Genomic DNA, 23,072 nt, shown 5'->3' on the forward strand with positions numbered 1-23,072 from the left:
AACCTTCAATTTGCAAACTTTCAAAGATGCGAACATGCGTTCCCATGTCCAATCACATAAGTTAGTTCACGTGTCTGGTGTACATTGTCACATGTGTGCATCCTCTACAAGTGGTTGTGCTCTTGTGTATTGATACTTTACAGTACAGTATAGAGTACAGTAGTAGTACAGTATCTTTATTTCAAGCTAGGTCTGCAAGAGGACAGCATCACTGAACTCCTTGCTGTGCAACACAAGGAACTTACTAATGAAGATGTGATGGAATTGGAGGCCCAGAGAAAAGACAAAGAGAGACAAGAGGAAGAAGAAGTAACTGCAGAGCCGAAGGGATCCACAATGCAGGAAATGACAAGGGGATTTTCTTTATTTGAGGAGTCACTCTTAGTTTTTGAGGCACAGGAACGGTACACGAAGGTTGCAGCAGCTGTTCAGAATGTGCTACCATGGCATCTATGATAAGAAAAAAAGAGCTACTACCCAGACCTCACTGTATAGTTTTTTCAAGAGGTTGATGGAATTGAATCTAGCAAGGAAGCAGAACCCGTGCCATCAGCGTCAGGCGTAAGTGAAATTGCAGCTTGCCCTCTGTCTCCTACTGCTGGTGATCCTTCAGCTCTACCATCTCCCACCTCCTCTCCCTCCTCCAGTCAGTAACTCTTCTTGCCTGTTCACTCAACGCCAGCCCCTCTATGCCAGCTGTTGTACCATACTACTGTACTTTTCAAGGTACTGTACTGTGAGATTAAAACTGTTTTCTTCATATTTTGTATTTGCTTTTTATGTATTATTTGTGTGAAAAGTATTACAAACCTATTACAGTACAGTACTATACAGCTGATTGTGTTAATTGGGTACCTAGGCTAACTATGTTGGACTCATGAACAAATTGGCCTTAAAAATGTGCTCGTGGAACAGAGCTTGTTTGTATGTGGGAGACTTACTGTAAGTTGATAAGTAATATAACATCAAGAGATAGTAAATGATATGAAAATGTAATAAAAGAATTTTAGAGATAGAGAAAGAAGAGGGGAAAGAAGGAGCCTGTCTTTAGTAGTCTGGTTAGGAAAGTCCTCTCTGAGCAGGAGATGTTTGAAGACACTAAAAGGAAGTAAGAGGAGAGTGGGTTGAACAGCAGGAATGAAGAGCAAGTTCCAAAGGCGTGAATGAGCTGGGTGAGGTGGAGGAGTAGCAGAAAGGCCCTGAGTGGAAAAGGGAGGAGATGGAGATGAGGCTGGACAATTGTCAGAGACCAGACTGCAGACCTGTGGATAGGATACCAGGTAAGGCCTGTGGATTGTGTTCAAAATGGGATGGAAGCCACTGCAGGATCTGGAGACAATGAATGGTATTTTTAACCTTAAGTTTCCAAAGGGATCACTCTGTTTGGAGACTAGACCATAAGGGCAAGCAGGGAGCCAAGCACAGAGACCATTGCCAGGGTTGGATACTCTCCCCAGACCCCTTGTCCTTTGTGGTCTTTTGCCCATGTTCCTCTGCATGTCCTTGGGCTATAGGTCCAGCAATTTTCAGTGGACTTGGTTGCTTACAAGCTCATCTCCACCACTCCTGATAAACCATCAACTCTGTAGAGGCAAGGACAATTAATTCTTCCTGTCCCTAGAACCAAGTCCAGTATTGGGCGTATGAACGCAAGTAAAGCCAGGCAGAATTTCGCTACTCCTTACAAGTGTCATCACTTAAAGATCTGCATTTAAAGGCAATCATGTCAATGTCTTTACCTAACAAGTCACTTTGAGTTCTGCCCCACCTGCCACATATCCACATACAGGTAAAGCCTACCCTATCTTATGAGGCTATCCATAACTTTACCTGTATTATCTGTGTTAACAAAGATTTCCCTACTTTGCTTACAGTTTCTTGTGTCAGTAATCAGACTTTTTTCATTGTTCTTTCCCAGAGTTTGTGGCCATAGAAAATGCATATATGCATCGCTTTATCCCCAGACCCTCAAGACTAACCCAAAAGGTGATTAAGCAACGCTTACCAAGAAAATGAATTTGAGAAATCAAGCAGTATGTACAATATCATATTATTAGGATCCTTTAATATAATAAAAAATTCTTCTATTTTTAAGAGCGGGAGTTAAATGATATTACACTGTTTTATAGTAGCTAAAAGGATTTGTATTATAAAAAAAATATGGGGGAGAATGGTCAATCTACCTAGATGAGAAGACAAAAGTATAACATGAGTTTCTTAATATAACTAAGGTTTCCTGAAGGGAATGAAGAGAGAAAACACATTAGAAAATATTTAATAAATTTGATATAGCTTTGAAAATGCTCCTTCAAAATATAGTCATGTAGTCATATTGGACTGACTTAGTGGAGAGTAGTTCCAGAATCAGAGAATTATTTGACACAGATAAGTGGGAGTGTGACAAGTGAGGTCCAAAGTAAATCAGAGGTTACAAATAGTATTTGGCATTTTGAGAATTCTAAAGATTAGTAAAAAAAAAGAAGAAGAAAGAAAAAACCCCAAACTTCTAAAACATGGGTTCAAACATCACTAGGGTTCAAACATCACTAAGATTTTTCATTCAGTAACTTAGCTTCATGAAATTCTTGACATTTAGTTCAAAAGCTAGAAGTTTTTGACAGGAAATTGATCATGTAAGTTAAAAGTAATATGGAATAATGTATCTATTAATAATATTTGTGGCTGCATTTAACTAGATTTCAAATCCACTGGCCGATTAACTCCAGCCATTTTTTTTTTTTTTTTTGATTTCTCAGGGTAGAAACCAGCTGAGCTTTTAAACCAGTCAAGGGAAAGTATATTATTTCTATCCTCGTTTTAAACACTCTATAAAGAACTCTTCCGTTCATAATAGCTTTGTTTACTGCATAGTACAGCATGTTCTAATTATCACCCCTGCCTCACTAACCACACGGCTTATGTTCCCACACTCATTAGTTATTTTTATACCTCCTGCAGAAATGAAGAGAACATTAATAAGAATAATACTTGGGGGATAACATTTTTGATAAAATTAGAAACATATGCCTGATAGTACAGGAAATCAGAGCATTTCAGTTAAACTAAAAAGACCCATTACTAACAGCTTACTTTCTTTTCTGTTTTCATTTGTGATTTGCCTCAGTCCCTAATCTGATTCTTTCCCTCTTTTCTCTAATAATTTATTTGGTTATTATTTGATTTTTCCATTTATTTTTCCCTGTCAGAGTGTGCTTCACTCTTTTCTCACCTTTAACTTGAGTATGTCTTCTATCTTTCCTGTACTCTGTATTTGGGAATTTTCTCTTACTTCCATTTTCTTTTACTTTATATTCTTCTCATTTTCTCCTTTGCTTTTTTTATCTCCCTCTTTCCCCCCTCACCTTCTATCTTCTACTTATAATAACTTCTCTAATATATGCACAAGAAGTATCTTTTTATACCCTTGACTGGCAAAAATGTATATACATATATATTGATATGGGAATTAATAAATTTTCAACACAAGAAATGGGACCAGCAGGAATGTCAAATGGCACACTAAAACATTTTAAAATCACCACATAAGCTGAGTAAAGCTTAAATAATATTTGCATGACAAAGAGTCTAAATAAAGGAGCAGGAACAACTAAGTAATAGAAAGGAAAATGGATATAAAAAAGATTATTTCAAAAAATAATAGATTCACACAGAATCGAAAAAAATCTTTCCAATCTGCAAAATGTGGAGTCAATAGGCTTTTTTCACACAATCTTTCCTAAAATATCTATGTGCTCAAATATTTCATAGGAGACTAAAGGGGCAACAGGTCTCACCTCATTAAGAACCACATTTGCTGTGCTGTTGATTTCACCATTCAAATAGCGGTTAATGTTTGTGGGAATCTTTTCTAGGATAGAAACTTTAAATGGATGGAAAAGAAAACATACATACACACACACACAAGCGGGGAAGATTGCTAATTAAAAGGGAAAGGAACAGCAAGGCGAGAATCAGTCTGTGGATATAAACATTTTCAGTGATGACTCAGGAACACTTTTGGATAGATTACGTCAACTCTTCCCTCAATAGTTGAATATAATCATCCCTGTGAATTGATTGAAGTTTGAAAAAATAGCAACTAAGATGTCTTTCACATGCTTATAATCAGCTTTTGTAAATGTCCCATTTTAGATAAAATGGTTACCAGGAGAACATTGGTATGATGCAGAAATACCCCAGTTGACTACATATGGATTAATAGCATTTAGGGCTGAACACCCCGAGAAGCCACTTATCCCAGTCCTTAAAAGCGGAACCACTTTGCTAGGGTGGAAATCATAGCTTTATATTGCCTCTGTCCTCTCCATCCACTGTCAGACCCAGCACAAATTTTAGCCCTGCTTCCCAAGGCTCACAGTATTTCTAGCCACTTGTTTCTCCATCTTAAGTGAACCTCCCATAAAGGTTAGTGTGATACAAATAAAAGAAGGGAGCAGCATCTCCCTTGTTCCTGGAATCTCCTTGACTTAAGACAGCCATCATCCTTCTTTGCTTCCAGAGCACATGTCCCAGAGGGGATCTCCTGTGGAGCTGAAGAAGGTACAATGTAGATGGACAGACCACAGACGGACAGTAGTCTCCCATCTCAATGCAAACAGTAGGTATGTTTAATGGATTTGGGACACAAAACTAACAAAAGCAATTCTGTGCTTTGTTTTACTTTCTGTGTTCTCTTAGGACAGGTGCATTATGGTGTCTCAGCCATGATGATGTAAAGAAATAAGAGGGAGCTGAGGTTATCAGAAAGCCCACTCACCAGGTCACTAGCTAGAGTTGACTTCCAGGAGAGGTCATCTGCACCCACAGGACCCATGGAAAGTAAAACTCTCAGACCTTGCTCCCAATAACTCCATACACAGCAAAGCCCCCACACAGCAAAGCCATGCAACAGCCAATATTTAAGAAATGAGATTATCTCTCTCTACCTGCATTTATGCCTTGTCAGACATCTTTCAGTGGGGAGAGATGGAGTATCTGCCAGTGCTAGAGATGGTCATGCTCAATTCCTAGTTAGGAGGGGTAGTTTGAGAAACTGGGGCTGGGATAGGAGAGTATGGGGTAGAGCTAAACCAGCCCTATAGCTGAGGGCAAAATTGAGTGAGGGGTTAATGACTGAGGTGATGATAAGTGTTCAGGGTTCCTGTGGAATCAGGACCTAATTGCCAGAAAGGAGAATTGGCATATGTTTGCTTGGGGAGAGGGACATTACAGAGATGGGGAATGTGAAGGGGGAAGGGGCTGAGAATAGCAGCTCTATCTGGGAACTTAGCTTTTGTGCCTGTGAGTGTCATTCCAGTTCCTACAGATTTAAGTCAGTGTAGAAACATGGGGGGCCAGACAAGACAAGAAGAAAAGACAAGAAAAAATGCATAAGTTCTCCAAGGTCCACCCTTGTAACATGTGGTATGAAAAGGACAAATTACATACCATAGCCAAAGCCTCCCCTTCCCTTCCCATCTTGAAACAGGAGTTCCTATCAGGTCCCATGCTATTTTTCCTGCCCTCTCCCAAATTAAGACACTAGAGAAGAAGCTTGTTGTTGCCATGGTTATGTAAAAGCTAGTGCATCCACACAGCCACATGCCTTTGAAAACATCCTCAGCTGCAGCACATCAGGTTGGTTTGCAGAGGAATCTATAGCACCTTAAAGACATTTATGGAGAAGAAAATGCTTGTGTGTTAAACTTGGTGATGAATTGTTGCTTTGCTCTGCTTTGTTTTGGCAAAGAAAATCATTTCCTGGTTGTATACATAGAAATGGAAGGTTTCTCTCACTATAAAATCCAAGCATTTGTCCAGCAGAGCTCAGCATACGTCCCTTTAGCCAGTAGATGGCATATTGAAGGAAGTACATGATATCGAAACAAAATCTGTTTGTTCCTGCCCACCCCCAATGGTTGAGACCATTAATGACATCATTACTCTCTTTCCCTTATTTTCTACCCAATCAAAATCAATTTTTGGCCTATAAGAGAGAACTTCTCATTCCACAGGAATGCTCTGGCAAGCAGTTCTCATGCTAAAAAGTCAAAGGATAATACATTCTGGTATTTTAAATTAAAGGGCTTATCAGGAAACATTTTCAGGGTTTATTTTTCAAAAGGAAATAAATGTATCCTCTGTAATTTCATATACTTTATAAAATATAAAGAAAAACCTTCAGTTCACTCTATCCATACGCAAGAACAGTCATTTGTAAGAAAATGTTTTTTCTCCTCTATTAAATACAGTTCAGTTGCTTTAGATATTTTTTCCCTTTCTCTCCTCAGGTTTTGCTGTCAGCTGTTACTATCACCAATGATTAAACACAGCAAGCGTTGCGATTCATCAAGAACTGATAGATTCATCACTGATATAAACATTCTTTAGTCCCAAGGTCAGATCAGGTAGGAAGTCAGGGCAACTTCACACACAGATCTATGAAGCTTACTTTATGAAAATTAATTTATTGTCATATCATCACTGAACAACGTGCAGGCACACACACACTTACATTGAAACCATCATTTGATGAAATACAGATTCTTGGAAAGGAATTATTCAGTTAGGTATAAAATTGTTTGTTTTCTAACTTCTTCTTCTTTTTTTTTTTTTTTTGCAGTACGCAGGCCTCTCACTGTTGTGGCCTCCCCCGTTGTGGAGCACAGGCTCCGGACACACAGGTTCAGCGGCCATGGCTCATGGGCCTAGCCGCTCCACGGCTTGTGGGATCTTCTCGGACCGGGGCACGAACCCATATGCCCTGCATCGGCAGGCGGACTGTCAACCACTGCACCACCAGGGAAGCCTGTTTTCTAACGTCTTGAAACTTCAGACAAAGACACCAAGAAACTAACAGTTTACCTGAGTAATTCAGCCTTCTATCTCACCTGCTTTCTGAAGCTGATACAGAAATCTTCCAGTGAGAGCACAATTATATTATATGCTGCCTCCAAATATGCATATGTAAAGCTTAAAGCTCAGCAAGATACATAGGAAACTATTTTCTCTTAAACGTCAGAGAACAGAAGAGAGTTGACCTTGGGACTATATATTGAAAACTTCTCTTTGGATCTGAGTAATGAATCCAAATCAGTTTAAAAGTCCTTAGAGTTGACCCCCTTCACCCTTCTGCATCTTGAAATTGCAATCTGAGATGTAAAGAATTTCTGTCTAGTTTTCAATCCTGGACATTCTTTTGAAACTCTCTCCTCCTTTAATTTCTATGACTCAACACTTCGGATTCTTCTTACTCCTTCTCAATCTTGCCTTTCTTCTCCTTCTACCATAATATTTTATATGCCCTGTGTACTAGGTTCCTATTGCTACTCTAAAATCTTACCACAAATTTAGTGGTTTAAAACAACAGGAATGAGGAGGAGTCAAGACGGTGGTGTGGAAAGATGCGGAGTTAGCGTCTCCCCACAACTAGCGTGCCTGCTGGCCACTGGTGGGGGACTCTGACTCCCAAGGAGATGGGAGGAACCCCAGAGTGTGGCCCACTCAGGGTGGTGAGCCTGTTGAGCTCCCAAGCTGGTTCAACCCCTCCCAAGCCTCATTCAGGCCACGTGGGTCCTGGGGGCATAAGAGGGAGGCTGGGGATATCAGGAGAGGAAGGAGGGAGGGGTCCTCTGGGAGGAGCAGGAGAGGAACAGAGGGTGACTGCCCTGCCCACTCAGGCCTGGGGAGCCTGCTGAGCTCCCAGGCCAATCCCCTGACCTCCAAAGTCCCCACAAGGTCACAGGTCCTTGTGAGCATAGGAAAGAGGTCAAGGGGAGAGCAGAACAGGCAGGTGAGAGCGGTCCACTGGGAAGAGTGGGAGAGGAGCAGAAGACAACTGCCTTACTCACTTGGACCCGGGGAGCCTGCTGAGCTCCCAGGCTGGTCCCCTGCCCTCCAAGGTTCCTCATTCTCCCAGGTTGCATTGGTCCTGAGGACATAGGAATGAGGCTGGGGAGATCAGGAGAGGCAGGTGGGAAGGGCCCTCCCAGACCTCAGACTGGAGGAGCAGGAGAGGAGACGAGGGCATTTTCCCTGCCCACTAGAGACAGGAAGCCTGCTGGGCTCCCAGGTGAGGTCCGCTGCCCTCTGAGACCAGGCATGGGAGCCATGCCTGGGTGCCTTCTGTTCCTTGAGCCTAAGCCCCACCTCCCACAGCCCCCAGGACCTTTTCTAGCCCTGTGAGTCCTGAGAATTGGCCCCACCCACTGCCCAAACCTCGCTCTTGCTTAGGCCCTGCTCTCCACAGCCAGCGCTCCCGCCAACCTTTTTTTTTGTTTTTCTTTTCCCTCCTCTTCTTTTTTACTATTGTGGTACTGATGTACCTTCCAGTTGTTGATTCATCTATATTTTTATTTTTACATTCTTTCTAAAATATCTGTTAGTTTCCTAGTCTAATTTTATTTTTTACTTTGTTATTGTCCTCTGTTTTTTTTTTTTTTTTGCCACCCCATGCAGCCTGCAGGATCTTGATTTGCAAGCCCAGCATTGGGCAGAAGCTCCTGCAGTAGGAGCTCTGAGTACAAACCACAGGACTAACAGAGAACCTCAGACCCCAAGGGATATTCATTAGAGTGAGGTCTCACAGAGTTCTTCATTTCAGCACCAAAACCCAGCTCTACCCAATAGTCTACATACTACAGTGTTGGAAGCCTCAGGCCAGTAAAACAGGAACACAATCCCACTCATAAAAGAAAAAAAAAAAATTGAGATGGCAAAAATATAAGTCACAGATGAAGGAGCAAGGTAAAAACCTACAAGATCAAATAAATGAAGAGGAAATAGGCAATCTACTTAAAAAGGAATTAAGAGTAATGATAGTAAAGATAATCCAGAATCTTGGAAAAAGAATGGAAGCACTGATTGAGAAAATACAAGAAATGTTTAACAAAAATCTAGAAGAACTAAAGAACAAACAAACAGAGATGAACAGCACAATAACTGAAATGAAAAATACACTAGAAAGAATCAATAAGAGAATAATGGAGGCAGAAGAACGAATAAGTGAGCTGGAAGACAAAATGGTGGAAATAAATGCCAAGAGCGGAATAAAGAAAAAAGAATGAAACAAATTGAAGACAATCTCAGAGACCTCTGGGACAACACTAAATGCACTAACATTTGAATTATAGGGGTCCCAGAAGAAAAAGAGATAAAGAAAGGGTCTGAGAAAAATTTTATAGAGATTTAAGAGATTACAGTGGAAAACTTTACTAACATGGGAAAGGAAATAGCACCCAAGTCCAGGAAGCACAGAGAGTCCCATACAGGATAAATTCTAGGGAAAACACACCAAGACACATATTAATCAAACTAACAAAAATTAAATTCAAAGAAAAAATATTAAAAGCAGTAAGGGAAAAATAAAAATAAAAAAAACATACAAAGGAATCCCCATAAGGTTATCAGCTGATTTTTCAGTGAAAACTCTGCAGGGCAGAAGGGAGTGTCAGGATACACTTAAAGTGATGAAAGAGAAAAACCTACAACCAAGATTACTCTACCCAGCAAGGATTTCATTCAGGTTTGATGAAGTCAAAAGCTTTTCAGACAAACAAAAGCTAAGAGAATTCAGCACTACCAAACCAGCTTTACAACAAATGCTAAAGAAACTTCTCTAAGAGAGAAATGCAAGAGAAGAAAAAGACCCATAAAAACAAACCCAAAACAATCAAGAAAGTGGTAAAAGGAACAAAGATATAGATAATCTTGAATTTAAGTGGATTAAATGCCCCAACCAAAAGACACAGACTGCTGAATGAATACAAAAACAAGACCCATATATATGCTATATACAAGAGACCCGCTTCAAACCTAGGGACACATATAGACTGAAAGCTAAGGGATAGACAAAGATATTCCATGCAAATGGGAGTCAAAGGAAAGCTGGGGTAACAATGCTCATATCAGACAAAATAGACTTTAAAATAAAAACTGTTAGAAGAGACAGGAAAGAACACTACATAATAATCAAGGGATCAATCCAAGAAGAAGATACAACAATTATAAATGTTTATGCACCTGACGTAAGAGCACCTCAATACATAAGGCAAACACTAACAACCATGAAAGGAGAAATTGACAATAACACAATAATAGTAGGGGAATTTAACAATCCACTTACATCAATGAACAGTTCATCCAAACAGATAATAAATAAGGAAACACAAGCTTTAAGTGACACAATAGACCAGATACAACTAATTGATATTTATAGAACATTCCATCCAAAAGTGGCAGAATACACTTTCTTCTCAAGTGCACATGGAACATTCTCCAGGATAGATCACATTTTGGGTCACAAATCAAGCCTCGGAAAATTGAAGAAAATTGAAATCATATCAAGCATCTTTTCTGACCACAATGTTATGAACTATGTTCATATCATAGAACTATGTAGGAAATCAACTACAGGAAAAGAAAAAAACTGTAAAAAAAAAAAATACATGGAGGCTAAACAGTGTGCTACTAAATAACCAAGAGAGCATTGAAGAAATCAAAGAAGAAATTTAAAAATATATAGAAACAAAGATAATGAAAACACGACAACCCAAAACCTATGGGATGCAGAGCAGAAATAAATGAAATAGAAATGAAGAAAATAGTAGCAAAGATCAATAAAACTAAAAGCTGGCTCTTTGAGAAGATAAACAAAATTGATAAACCCTTAGACAGACTCATCAAGAAAAAAAGGAAGAGGATACCAATCAATAAAATTAGAAATGAAAAAGGAGAAATCACAACTGACACCACGGAAATGCAAAGGTTTATAAGAGACTACTAAAAATAACTATATGCCAATAAAATGGACAACCACAAAGAAATTGAAAAATCTTGGAAAGGTACAATTTTCCAAAACTGAACCAGGAAGAACTAGAAAATATAAACAGACCTATCACATGTAATGAAATTGAAACCATAATTAAAAATCTTCTAACAAACAGAAGTCCAGGCCCAGATGGCTTCATAGGTGAATTCTATCAAATATTTAGAGAAGAGCTAACATCCATCCTTCTCAAATTCTTCCAAAATATTTCAGAGGGAGAAGCACTCCCAAATCCATTGCACAAAGCCACCATCACCCTGACACCAAAACCAGAAAAAGCTAACACAAAAAAAGAAAATTATAGACCAATATCACTGATGAACATAGATGCAAGAATCCTCAACAAAATACTAGCAAACAGAATCCAACAGCACATTAAAATGATCATACACCATGATCAAGTGGGATTTATCCCAGGGATGCAAGAATTCTTCAATATACGCAAATCAATCAGTGTGATACACCACATTAACAAATTAAGAAATAAAAACCATATGATCATCTCAATAGATGCAGAAGAAGCTTTTGACAAAAGTCAACACTGATTTATGATAAAATCCCACCAGAAATTGGACATAGAGGGAACCTACCTCAACATAATAAAGGCCATATATGACAAAACCACAGTCAATGTCATTCTCAATGGTGAGAAACTGAAAGCATTTTGACTAGGTTCAGGAACAAGACAAGGATGTCCACTCTTGTCACTCTTATTCAACATAGTTTGGAAGTCCTAGCCATAGCAATCAGAGAAGAAACAGGAATAAAAGGAATAAAAATTGGAAAAGAAGGAGAAAAACTGTCACTATTTGCCGATGACATGATACTCTACATAGAAAATCTTAAAATGTCACCAGGAAACTACTAGAACTAATCAATGAATTTGATATAGTTGAAGGATACAAAATTAATGCATGGAAATCTCTGGCATTCCTATACAACAACAATGAAAAATCAGAGAGAGAGTTAAGGAAACACTCCCATTTACCATTGCAACAAAAAGAATAAAACACCTAGGAATAAACCTGCATAAGGAGGCAAAAGACTTGTACTCAGAAAACTATAAAACACTGTTGAAAGAAATCAAAGATGACGTAAACAGATGGAGAAATATACCATGTTCTTGGATTGGAAGAATCAACATTGTGAAAAGGGCTATACTACCCAAAGCATTCTACAGATTCAATGCAATCCCTATCAAACTACCAATGGCATTCTTCACAGAATTAGAACAAAAAAGTCTTACAATTCATATGAAAACACAAAAGACCCCAAATAGCCAAAGCAATCTTGAGAAAGGAAAATGGAGGAATCAGGCTCCCTGACATCAAACTGTACCACAAAGCTACAGTAGTAAACACAGTATTGTACTGGCACAAAAACAGAAATATAGGTCAATGGCACAGGATAGATTGCCCAGAGATAAACCCCCACACATATGGGAACCTAATTTATGACAAAGGAGGCAAGAACATACAATGGAGAAAGGACAGCCTCTTCAATAAGTGGTGCTGGGAAAACTGGACAGCTACATGTAAAAGAATGAAATTAGAACACTACCTAACATCATACACAAAAATAAACTCCAAATGGATTAAAAACTTTAATGTTTGACCAGACACTATAAAACTTTTAGGGTAAAACATAGGAAAAATACCCTTTGACATAAACCACAGCAAGATCTTTTTTAACCCACCTTCTAGAGTAACAAAAACAAAAATAAACAAATGAGACTTAAAAGCTTTTGCACAGCAAAGGAAACCATAAACAAGGCAAAAAGACAACACTCAGAATGGGAGAAATACTTGCAAATGAAAAAACAGACAAAGGATTCATCTTCAAAATATACAAACAGCTTATGGAGCTCAATATCAAAAAGCAAACAATCCAGTTAAAAAATTTGCAGAAGGCCTAAATAGACATTTCACCAAGGAAGATATGCAGATAGTCAAGAGGCACATGAAAAGATGCTCAACATCACTAATTATTAGAGAAATGAAAATCAAAACTACAATTAGGGATCACCTCATGCATGTCAGAATGACCATTATCAAAAAAGCTAGAACCAATAAATGCTGGAAAGGGTATGGTAAAAAGGGAACCCTCCTACACTGTTGGTGAGAATGTAAATTGATACAATCACCATGGAAAACAATATGGAGTTTCCTTAAAAAAATAAAAGTAGAGCTACCATATGACCCGGCAATCCCACTACTGGGCATATACCCTGAGAAAACCATAATTCAAAAAGAGACATGCACCACATTTTTCATTGCAACACTATTTACAATAGCCAGGACATGGAACCAATTTAAATATCCATTGGCAGATGAATGGATAAAGAAGATGTGGCACATATATACAATGGAATATTACTCAGCCATAAAAAGAAACGAAATTGAGTTATTTGTAGTGAGGTGGAAGGACATAGAGTCTGTCATACAGAGTGAAGTATGTCAGAATGAGAAAAAACAAGTACCATATGTTAACACATATATATGGAATCTAAAACAAAAAAAGAAAAAAATGGTACTGATAAACCCTAGTTGCAAGGCAGGAATAAAGAGGTAGACATAGAGAATGGTCTTGATGACATGGAGTGTGAGGGCAAAGTGAGAGTAGTATTGACATATATACACTACTGAATGTAAAATAGTTAGCTGGTGGGAAGAAGCAGCAGAGCACAGGGAGATCAGCTTGGTGCTTTGTGATGAACTAGAGGGGTGGGATAGGGAGGATGGGAGGGAGGCTCAAGAGGTAGGGGATATGGGGACATGTGTATGCATATGGTTGATTCATTTTGTTGTGCAACAGAAACTAACATGGTATTGTGAAGCAATTATACTCCAATAAAGTTCTATTAAAAAAAAATAAAGCAAGAGGAATTTATTCTCCTGTAGATCTGGACGCCAGAATTTGGAAATCAGTTCTCACTGGTTTAAATTCAAGATGTCAGCAGGGCTGGTTCTTTCCAGAGGTTTTGGGAGATATTTTGTTCTTTGATTCTTCCATGTTCTAGAGGCTGTGGGCATTTCCCAGCTTGTGGCTGCATCTTTCCAATCTTTGCTTTCATTGTTACACAGCCATCTCTTCTGTAGTCAAATCTTCTTTTGCCTCTCTCTGAGAACAGTCATGATTACATTTACAGTACACCAAGATAATCTCCCATTTGCAAGAACCTTAAGTTAATCAAATTTGCAAAGGCCTTTGCCATAGAAAGTAACATTTGTGGGTTCCAAGCCTCAGAATATGGATATCATTGGGGGCCTTTATTCAGCCTACCACACCCTGCTTTCTCTGCTGTTTTGTTTTCTACCTTCTTGTGGTAATATTTGCTCTACCTGATTGCCTTCTTTATTCAGGGAACTTCTATTCTAAATGTGTTGTGTAGAGCTTTGCTTTACCACTCAAACTTGACACTCCAAGTAGCTGTTATACATTTCCAAGCAGACGGTGTGCTTAAAACAAACAGAAAATACCTAGAATTTAACTCAAAGAGTCCTTCCTCTCTTCTCCACAGAGATAAAAAGGTATCTATCATTGTCATTATTAACTATATTCGAACCTAGAATAATATTGACTTAGACCTTTCTTTTCTCCCCGTATAACTTCTCTCTCCTATAGTCTAGTCTTCCTTTGATGTACTCTTGTGTTCTCTGTCTTGTCTTTCCAATGTCTATCATGCTTGAAAGCTCTCTTGTGTTAAAACTTACATTATTTTAACAATCTTTTAATAAATTTTCCTTCCCCAGTTTCTCCCCATTCTGGTTTATCAATACATTTTGCTTCCAAGAGTTGTCCTTCCAAACTACTTTGATTGGTGTCATTCTCTTCCTCAAAGTATTCAGTGGGCTTTTCAATGACCCGAGTCCAAACAGTTAAGTCTTCATCCAGCTAAAGTGGACCCAACCATTTTCAGATGCACATGAGTTTCTCCTAATGATCATCTCTATGTATGAGAATCAAGTCTCCTAGTTTCCCATTTTGTGAATTTACTGATGTCATTCTTTCGCCTTGACATGCCCTCTTACAGCCCCTTCCTTTGGAGAGCACCTCAAATGCCTCCTCATCCATTATGCCATGCTTGATCACTCAAGTCAGTTACCTCTTTCTTAAAGTCAAAATTATTTTATGACACACTCTCCTATGCCCGTTTATATGAATGTTAGGTATTCAGAACATACTTGTTATGTAGATTAACCAGCTTTTCATAGAGAAGGAAAACACGTAAGATATGATTCACAGAACCTTTACTATTGCAAAAGTGTGTAATGTGTATTTTTTGAAGACAGGTATAATTTTCTTACAGGAATATTTAAAAATTCTCTCACATGACTTTTTAAAATTATATCTTAACTTTCTTGGGCAACAGTTTCTCAACTTACCTTCATCCTGCATTTCAGAAGCAGGACAGAAACTTCAAAAAAAAATCAAACTTCTTTCTTTTCTTTTGCACATTATTTGAGTTTGATGGATACCAAGAGACATATATCAGATCCTGAACAGGATCCCATTGAGAGTTCCCATGGCACTTCAGTCACTTAGTCATGATCTATGCTCTCAACAGTTGAAGATAATGACTTCAGGAACAATCTTTCATGGGTTTTATATTAAATGAGACGAAAGTGCAGGCACGGCATTAGAGCACCTTGTTATTTGCAGAGTAACCTTAAATATGGAATTGATCAAATTTCATAACCTTTAGTTTTAATTCTTCCATCGTATCTTCTTGTACAATTCCTATTTTTAATAAAGATGTGCGTGTGTATGTGTGTGTGCATGTGTGTGTTTCTGCCTAAATTAACCCAGACACTTAATACAACATTAACACTTTAGAGTTAAATACAGAGCCAGGGAATTAAAATATAAATATGCTTATTTTTATGGTAAGCTTATCTATATTACCTTTGGGACTGTATACTTTAAAGAGACTATTATTTTTAAAGTGTGCTAGGGGCACATTATAATGCTAAGAGCCTCCATCTTTGATTTTCTTTATGCTGATTTGCATATTTCAATTTAGAATAAAATGTAGAGCTCATTAAGTTCTATTTTTGACAAGATGTTTTCTTTTAACATTAGTCCTAATAGAAAGCTCTCCTCTCCAACAATGAAATAACTTTCTCCAGAGTATAAAATAGTCCCCAAAAGATGGTGGAAGAATTTGAAAAGAATAGAGCCTAGGGGAATGAATATATGCATATTTTCCCAGAAAGAACCATAAATCCTTGTTAAAATTCATAAACATGAAGCAAATAACCACAGATAACTTCTGATACACTAATATTCATAGGTGCACTTAGAATCACCAGGAGAAGGTATCATGTCATGCACCTGAGGAAACTAATATTCCTCAAGCTCTATTCCCAGTGAAATCTGGGAAATGTGAATTTCCCCAGGAAAATACTGGAATAAATAACATCTTGTGTTTGAAGACCTCTCTGACTAACTCAACCTAATTTCATAGAACTTACATGCTGCCTGCTGAAAGTGGGTCCTACAATAGCACTTTAGTTTGCAGAAAGTGTCAGTGAATTAAAAAGAGACAGAGAAAGAGACAGCAGTAAACCTGAGTTGACCTAAATAATAAATAATTTCTTAATCCACCCAAAGTGGAAACTAGTTTGGCTGCCTTCTTGGCTTTTCAATTAAGATTCAAGAAAAGGTCAAATGTCTAATGATTTTTGTAAATCTGGCTCATCGTTTGCCCTTCATTTGTGCTACTTCCAAAGATAACCCGCTGTAGTTGCTTTATCACCAGGCTTCCTCTAAGCAGATGAATGGTAGGAAAGCATAGGCTGTGGGTACTCACTTATGAAGCAGCTGTGGTCTGAGAGACATTCAAATCTGTTCAGCTCTATATGGACCCTTTATTAATGTCCCTCAGCAGCTTGCTCTTAATTTTTTCACATTTGTTTATATATTTATCTCAGTGTTTTTATGTCCTTTTCATATTTGTTTTCTTATCTTTCTATTAAAAATGTAAGTTCCTTGAGGGAAATCATTGTATCCCACATTCCTTTTGTTATTTGGGGCTTTATCAATAAAGGGTAGAATAAATATATCATTTGCATGCAGTGAATGTTGCTGACTGACTGGCAAGCATTTATTTCCTGAATAAAAATGTCACATTCAGAAACAAATTTTGAAAGACTCTGAAGATTACTCCCGAAACTTAGCAACTCCTCCAAGCGAATACAGTCACATCTATAGAACTACAGGTATACAGCTAATAAACTGCCCGACCCCTGTGCTTCGATTTAAAGATCTTCCAAAGACTGGTTCTCTTTGGGTCACCACACTTGCCAGTTTGGACTTTTGAAACCTACTAATATGGGCTGACATAACAAATTAGCAACAAGAAAAGTTCACGGAAGGACAAGTGTGAGAAAGTGTGCCAAATATATTAGCATTCGTTTTGCAACCCTGTCTCCAGTTTGTGAGAAGTTGATGGTTGGAGGTTACGCTTTCATTAAAGATTGACAACATTTTAAATGCTAATCAAAACTGCTTGTCCTTTCTACTTCTATTTATCTTGGAAGGGGAAAGATAGAGAGAGATAGAGAAAGGGAAAAAAAAAGGACAGCTTGCTTTGAGCTGCAACAAATATTCTCCCATTGCCCCCAGACCTCTTTGCTTACTCCTGTGTAGGGCAGATAAGAGCTATGCAGATTGAGTGTCAGGACCTCTGCCAGAAGTGTGAAGGGACCACCATATAAGTTAGAGATGTGCGTTCAGGAGGAGGACAGAGAAGATGTGTGTGTGTGCCTGTGTGTGTGAGTGTGTGTTTAGGGGTGGCCTTTCACGTGAGTTGTTTTAATGAATGTTAGGAAAGAATTGTGGAGGTGTTGATTTGACAGTGGGTAGAGAAAAGATATATTTTCATAAAAAAAGGAGCCATTTGGTAAAGAAATAACCATAAGAAACTATAAAATTAAAAAGAAGAAAAAAACCTCTTTTAAGCATGGCTAGCAAAACATGACTGGCCATGAACCTTCAGAGACAGTACATTTCATTTTAGACCATTCTTAGGAAGAGCTGAAAAGGGTGGAGGAAAATGCTTGGCTCAAACTCCTTTTTGTTCCAACTTTATTAAGATGTAATTGATGCATAACATTGTGTACATTTAAGCTGTACAATATCTTGATTTGATACATTTATATATTGCAAAGTGATTACCGCCATAGCATTAGCTAACACTTCCATCCCATCACAGAATTATCATTTATTTTTCTGTGGTGAGAACATTTGAGATCTATTATTTTAGTAACATTCAAATATATGACACAGTATTATTAGCTAAAATCACCATTTTGTCCATTAGATCCCTATAATTTCTTATCTTATTAGAAGTTTGTACCCTTTAACCAATATGTCCCCATTTCTCCCATGCCCCAGTCCCTGGTAACCATCACTCTACTTTTGCTCTGATTTTGGCTTTTTTAAGATTCCACATGTAAGTGATATCATACAGTGTTTTTCTTTTTGTGTCTGACATTTCACTTAGTATAATGTCCTCAAGTGTCATCAAGTTGTTGTAAATGGCAAGACCTCTTTCTTTGTCATAGCTGAATATTTCATTATATATCTTCTTTATCCTTTCACCAGTTACAGATACTTATGTTGTTTCCATATTATGGCTATTGAGAATAGTGCTGCAGTGAACATGGGAGTACAGATATAAGCTGAGTGTACACAGAGATGTGTTTTCCAATGTTTGATATGGAATTACTTTCTTCCTACTCATTGTTTTCTGGCTTTTCAGGAAGAGGGTAAAAACATGAGCCAAAGAAGAAACTAGCTCAGATTTTAGTATATACTAAAAGATAGCCTGTATTTATAAACAAAATTACTCAATCAGTTCAGCTGTTGCCTAGTCAAATCAACTTACATTTAATTTCTCACCAAATTGAAGACTCATTTGACCAAGAGCTGAAGTATGTTTTTGTGTGTTGTCCATATGTGTCTATGTATAAATGCATGCATTTCTTTGTGTGTGTATGTCAATAGAGCTCAGTAATCTATAACTGAGAAGATTATGTATGGAATACATACATAATGGAATAGTTTTCTTTGATGCAGATCTATGCTCTAAATCTGTGTTTCTCAAATGAGGCCCCATTGCATTCTTTTTTTTTTTTTAACATCTTCATTGGAGTATAATTGCTTTACAATGGTGTGTTAATTTCTGCTTTATAACAAAGTGAATCAGTTATACATATACATATAACCCCATATCTCCTCCCTCTTGCATCTCTCTCCCTCCCACACTCCCTATCCCACCCCACTAGGTGGACACAAAGCACCGAGAGCTGATCTCCCTGTGCTATGCGGCTTCTGCCCACTAGCTATCTATTTTACATTTGGTAGTGTATATATGTCCATGCCACTCTCTCACTTTGTCCCAGCTTACCCTTCCCCCTCTCCATGTCCTCAAGTACATTCTCTACGTCTGTGTCTTTATTCCTATCCTGGTCCTAGGTTTATCAGAACCACTTTTTTTTGGATTCCATATATATGTTTTAGCATACAGTATTTGTTTTTCTCTTTCTGACTTACTTCACTCTGTATGACAGACTCTAAGAGTATAATTCATTGTTGAGTAGACTGTCTTGCAAATGTCAGAAATATCCTGTTTAAGATTCAGCTGAAAATGGCAAACTGGAAAGATTTTATCATCCTTCTTCTTCTTGTTCTTCTTAGTCTTCATATTCATTTGTCTTATTCATTTTCTTTGTCTTCATCTTTGTCTCCTTCAGCCCTTTCATCTTCATGATCATCACATGCTACCATGAAGTTAACATTCATCATCTCATTTAATCATTCCCAAAACCCTAACATGTAAATATTATTATTATTTCTATGACAAAATGCAAAGAGGGGCTTTGAAAATTAAGTCCTCTTTCCAGTAAGGGTTGTGCTGGAATTTGAAAACAGGTATGGATGACAATAATGGAAAGGCTCCCAACCATTAAACTAAACCTGAACCTTCCTCAGGAACACATCACTGATCTGTATTCAGAAATGAAGCTTTGTCTGAATCTATTTATATTTTTAATGAATAGTGAAAGTTGGGATAATGAGTTCTGTAAGTTTATCCCCCACTGTGTTAAAAAAATGGTTCTCTCTATTTATCCTAAATCCTCCTTTTTCAAGCTTCAGAGGGGGCCCTCTGTTCTGGAATTTGATGAATAGGTCCATCTCAAACCTCTCTATTCTTTTCAATTTTAGAGACTTGTAGATTTTTAGTCAATTCAGCTCTGGTTTATACAGTCTGAAGAACCTGATGTCCCTAAAGACAATATTTCCCTTCATTTGGTCGTTGCTATATTCTCTAAATTTTTTCTCTAACTATCTTTGAAACAAAACACAGTTGAAACTTAACACAACCAAGCAAAGCATGGCTAATTTCTGAGGTGAAGCCTGGCCAATTGGGCTTGGCTGAGCTTCCATCTAAGCTTTCCAATGATGCAATAGGATAGCTGACCTAACATACGAGGCTCAATTCATGACAGCACATGGAGAATGTTTTAAAATGAATGGGAATTATCCAGTGCTCCATTGTTTTCCTCTAGGTTTTGAAATCTGGTTTAAAAGATCTATTTATTTCAATAGATCTTTTGTAATGACCCATGAGAAGGACAATGTATCATGGTTTGGTTTTGTTTTCATTATTAAAACCTCAACATGATTTCAGATTCCTGGAACTAGGGTCCTGAGTTGTATTATAGTCTGGAGACAGGGCAATATATTAGGAACTCTTGGTGCTGCCTGGGAAAACTGAATGGCAGAAAAGACTTCTCTGGCTCTTTTGGAAATGAGATAGTGGCTCAAAGTCATTAAATCTAACAGGCAGTGGAAGGTGTGCCAGGCCTAGGGTAAGAGCCAGTAAAGGTAAACGTAAAGGCAGAGTCCACTTGAGGCTAACATTATCGCTCCCTCTAAGGCAGCTGAAGGTGTAAATATTCCTTGTAGATTTGCTTCTATCTTTTTATGCTGCAGTTCACTGTGCTAGGCTTGAAATCCCCTATGCTTGAGTTTTCTTAGCTTAAAGACCATCTGATACCTGGATTTGTGTGAGGAAAACAGCTTGGAAAAATTACTGAGAGGTGCTTTGCATCAATAAATGCAAATTATATGCTAAATAATCACATCAAATAGATAAAGCCTCTTTCCAGTTTCTCAATTCTATTATAGCATTTAAATTTCAGAACCAAAATATAGTGAAATATACTTTTTAGCAGTTGGTAAAAAGGGGGCCTTAGAAACATTACGTGGATTCTCTCCTAACATGATAATTGCAACAACAAGCTTGTGCTGTTATAATCACCTTTTACCCTTCTCAATGACATAGGACATGCTATCATTTCATTAATATAATTTTATAGATAGAGAAACTCAGGATACTGAGAGGTGAAGTCATTTCCCCAGGGTCACACTGTCAGTGCTGGGAGTAGAGCTAAGCAAAGACAACTAATTCTTAATTCAAAGAATACTATTTAAGCTGATGGGATATTCCTGTGATTGATAAAATGGGGGCCCACACCAAATGTGGACAGCCGGAGTGTCACACCAAGATATAAGTGAGAGACACAGTGGCAGGAATATCCTGCAGCTTGTGAAAATAATGGAGGTCAACATCAGCATATTCTGTAACTGGAAACTGTTCAATTAAGTATTCATTTCATTTCACAGTCATTTTTGAAAAATAAATCTGTGTTTCTTTATACCTTTAAGCTCAGTAGTTTTATGCATTAAGTTGATGTGCATAACAAAATGTGGACTATTCTTTAAATTGCCAGATAAGAGCTACCATTTATATATTGAAGTTGTAACAATCACGTGCTTTTAATTCATTTCACCTTTGAATATCCGAATGTTTCCACTTTGTAATATACTGCAGGATGTATTAGATGCACTGAGTCCATCTGATTCAAAGCTTTCTAATTGCTATTTAGAGTTTACACCAAGCAGAAAATCAATGTATTCAAAATGTAGTAGCTCTGTTGTTAACTCTAGTCATTTGCTTAAAGAGTAATGTCAAGCTGATAATTGAAATATGGCTTAAAACCATGCATTTTAATTCAAAATAAAAAATGTTTGAAATATTACTCATTTGATCTTTCCCTACTCCACATGCAAAGGGCAGAGTTTGCTTACCTAGCTCAGCAGTTGCACTCAGGGATAGCTAGGACTTGCAGAAATGTTTGCTGATGGCAGGGTCCGGATTTCACCCCTGTCTCAGGGATGATTTGGCCTTACTGAAAAGCTGTGGGGCTTCCAGAAAACCTTGTGATATGTCTCTCAGTAAGCTCTGGTTTATATTCTCCTCATGGGTGGGAAGTAGCTGTGCTGATTTTATAGACGTGGGTTCCACCCTCTGCAACTATACTTTGTTGCCTTGCTGTATTAAGGAACACAGAGACATTTGCTGTCAGATGAGAACTGCGGTCTTGTGATCTAATCTAAACACCCTGCATTCAGAAACTTAACATGACCTTTGAATTATGACCTCTATGTAGGGCACTGAGTCATGTCATTTGACAAACAGTTGGTGTCAGGAAAGATTTTAACTTATAAATATGTTTAGGGTATGACAACCACAACAACTGTGTTCCAATTTGTTTAAAGTTTTTTACTTATATGAGGGATTTGGCTTATTTTATGAAGTACAATATAAATAAAGTTTGAAAATTTTGCAGAGAGAACTGTCATACAAGAAAGAAAGAACTTTCTAACAATTTAAATGATATGAAAGATGAAATAAGATACCAAAGAGATAATCCTTTCCTTGAGGTAATGCTTTCCTTAATAAAATGGATGCCCAGGGTGTTACCAAAAGCAAGCTCCTGAGCCCTATGCACAGTGAGGCCAAACAAACCAAAACATCAGAATTTGGAGCAGAAAAGGTTTATTGCAGGGCCATAGAAGGAGACTAGTGGCTCGTGCCCAAAATAACACAAACTCCTGGAAAGGTTTTAGCAAAACACGTTTAAAGGCAAGTTGAGGGAGGGGTGTATTTAGTTGTTGAAAACTTCTTGGTGTTGGTTGGAATCCTTGTCAGGTCAAGATGTTCCTGTAAACCTCCAATAAAACAAATGTTATTCTCTGTTATGCAGGTTTTTTATCTCTACATGAATGTACTCTTAAAGGTCAGAGCCTTGAAAATAGGCTATCCTTTATATTTCAGGCTATAGGCAACGTTCTTTTACAAAAGGTGAAGACCCAGCATAACTAAGAACAGGTG

The sequence above is a fragment of the Delphinapterus leucas genome, chromosome 14, assembly GCF_059928025.1.
Source record: "Delphinapterus leucas isolate spDelLeu-1000000601 "Yukka" chromosome 14, BTC_Dleu_Yukka2, whole genome shotgun sequence".
In the NCBI taxonomy this organism is placed as follows: Eukaryota; Metazoa; Chordata; class Mammalia; order Artiodactyla; family Monodontidae; genus Delphinapterus; species Delphinapterus leucas.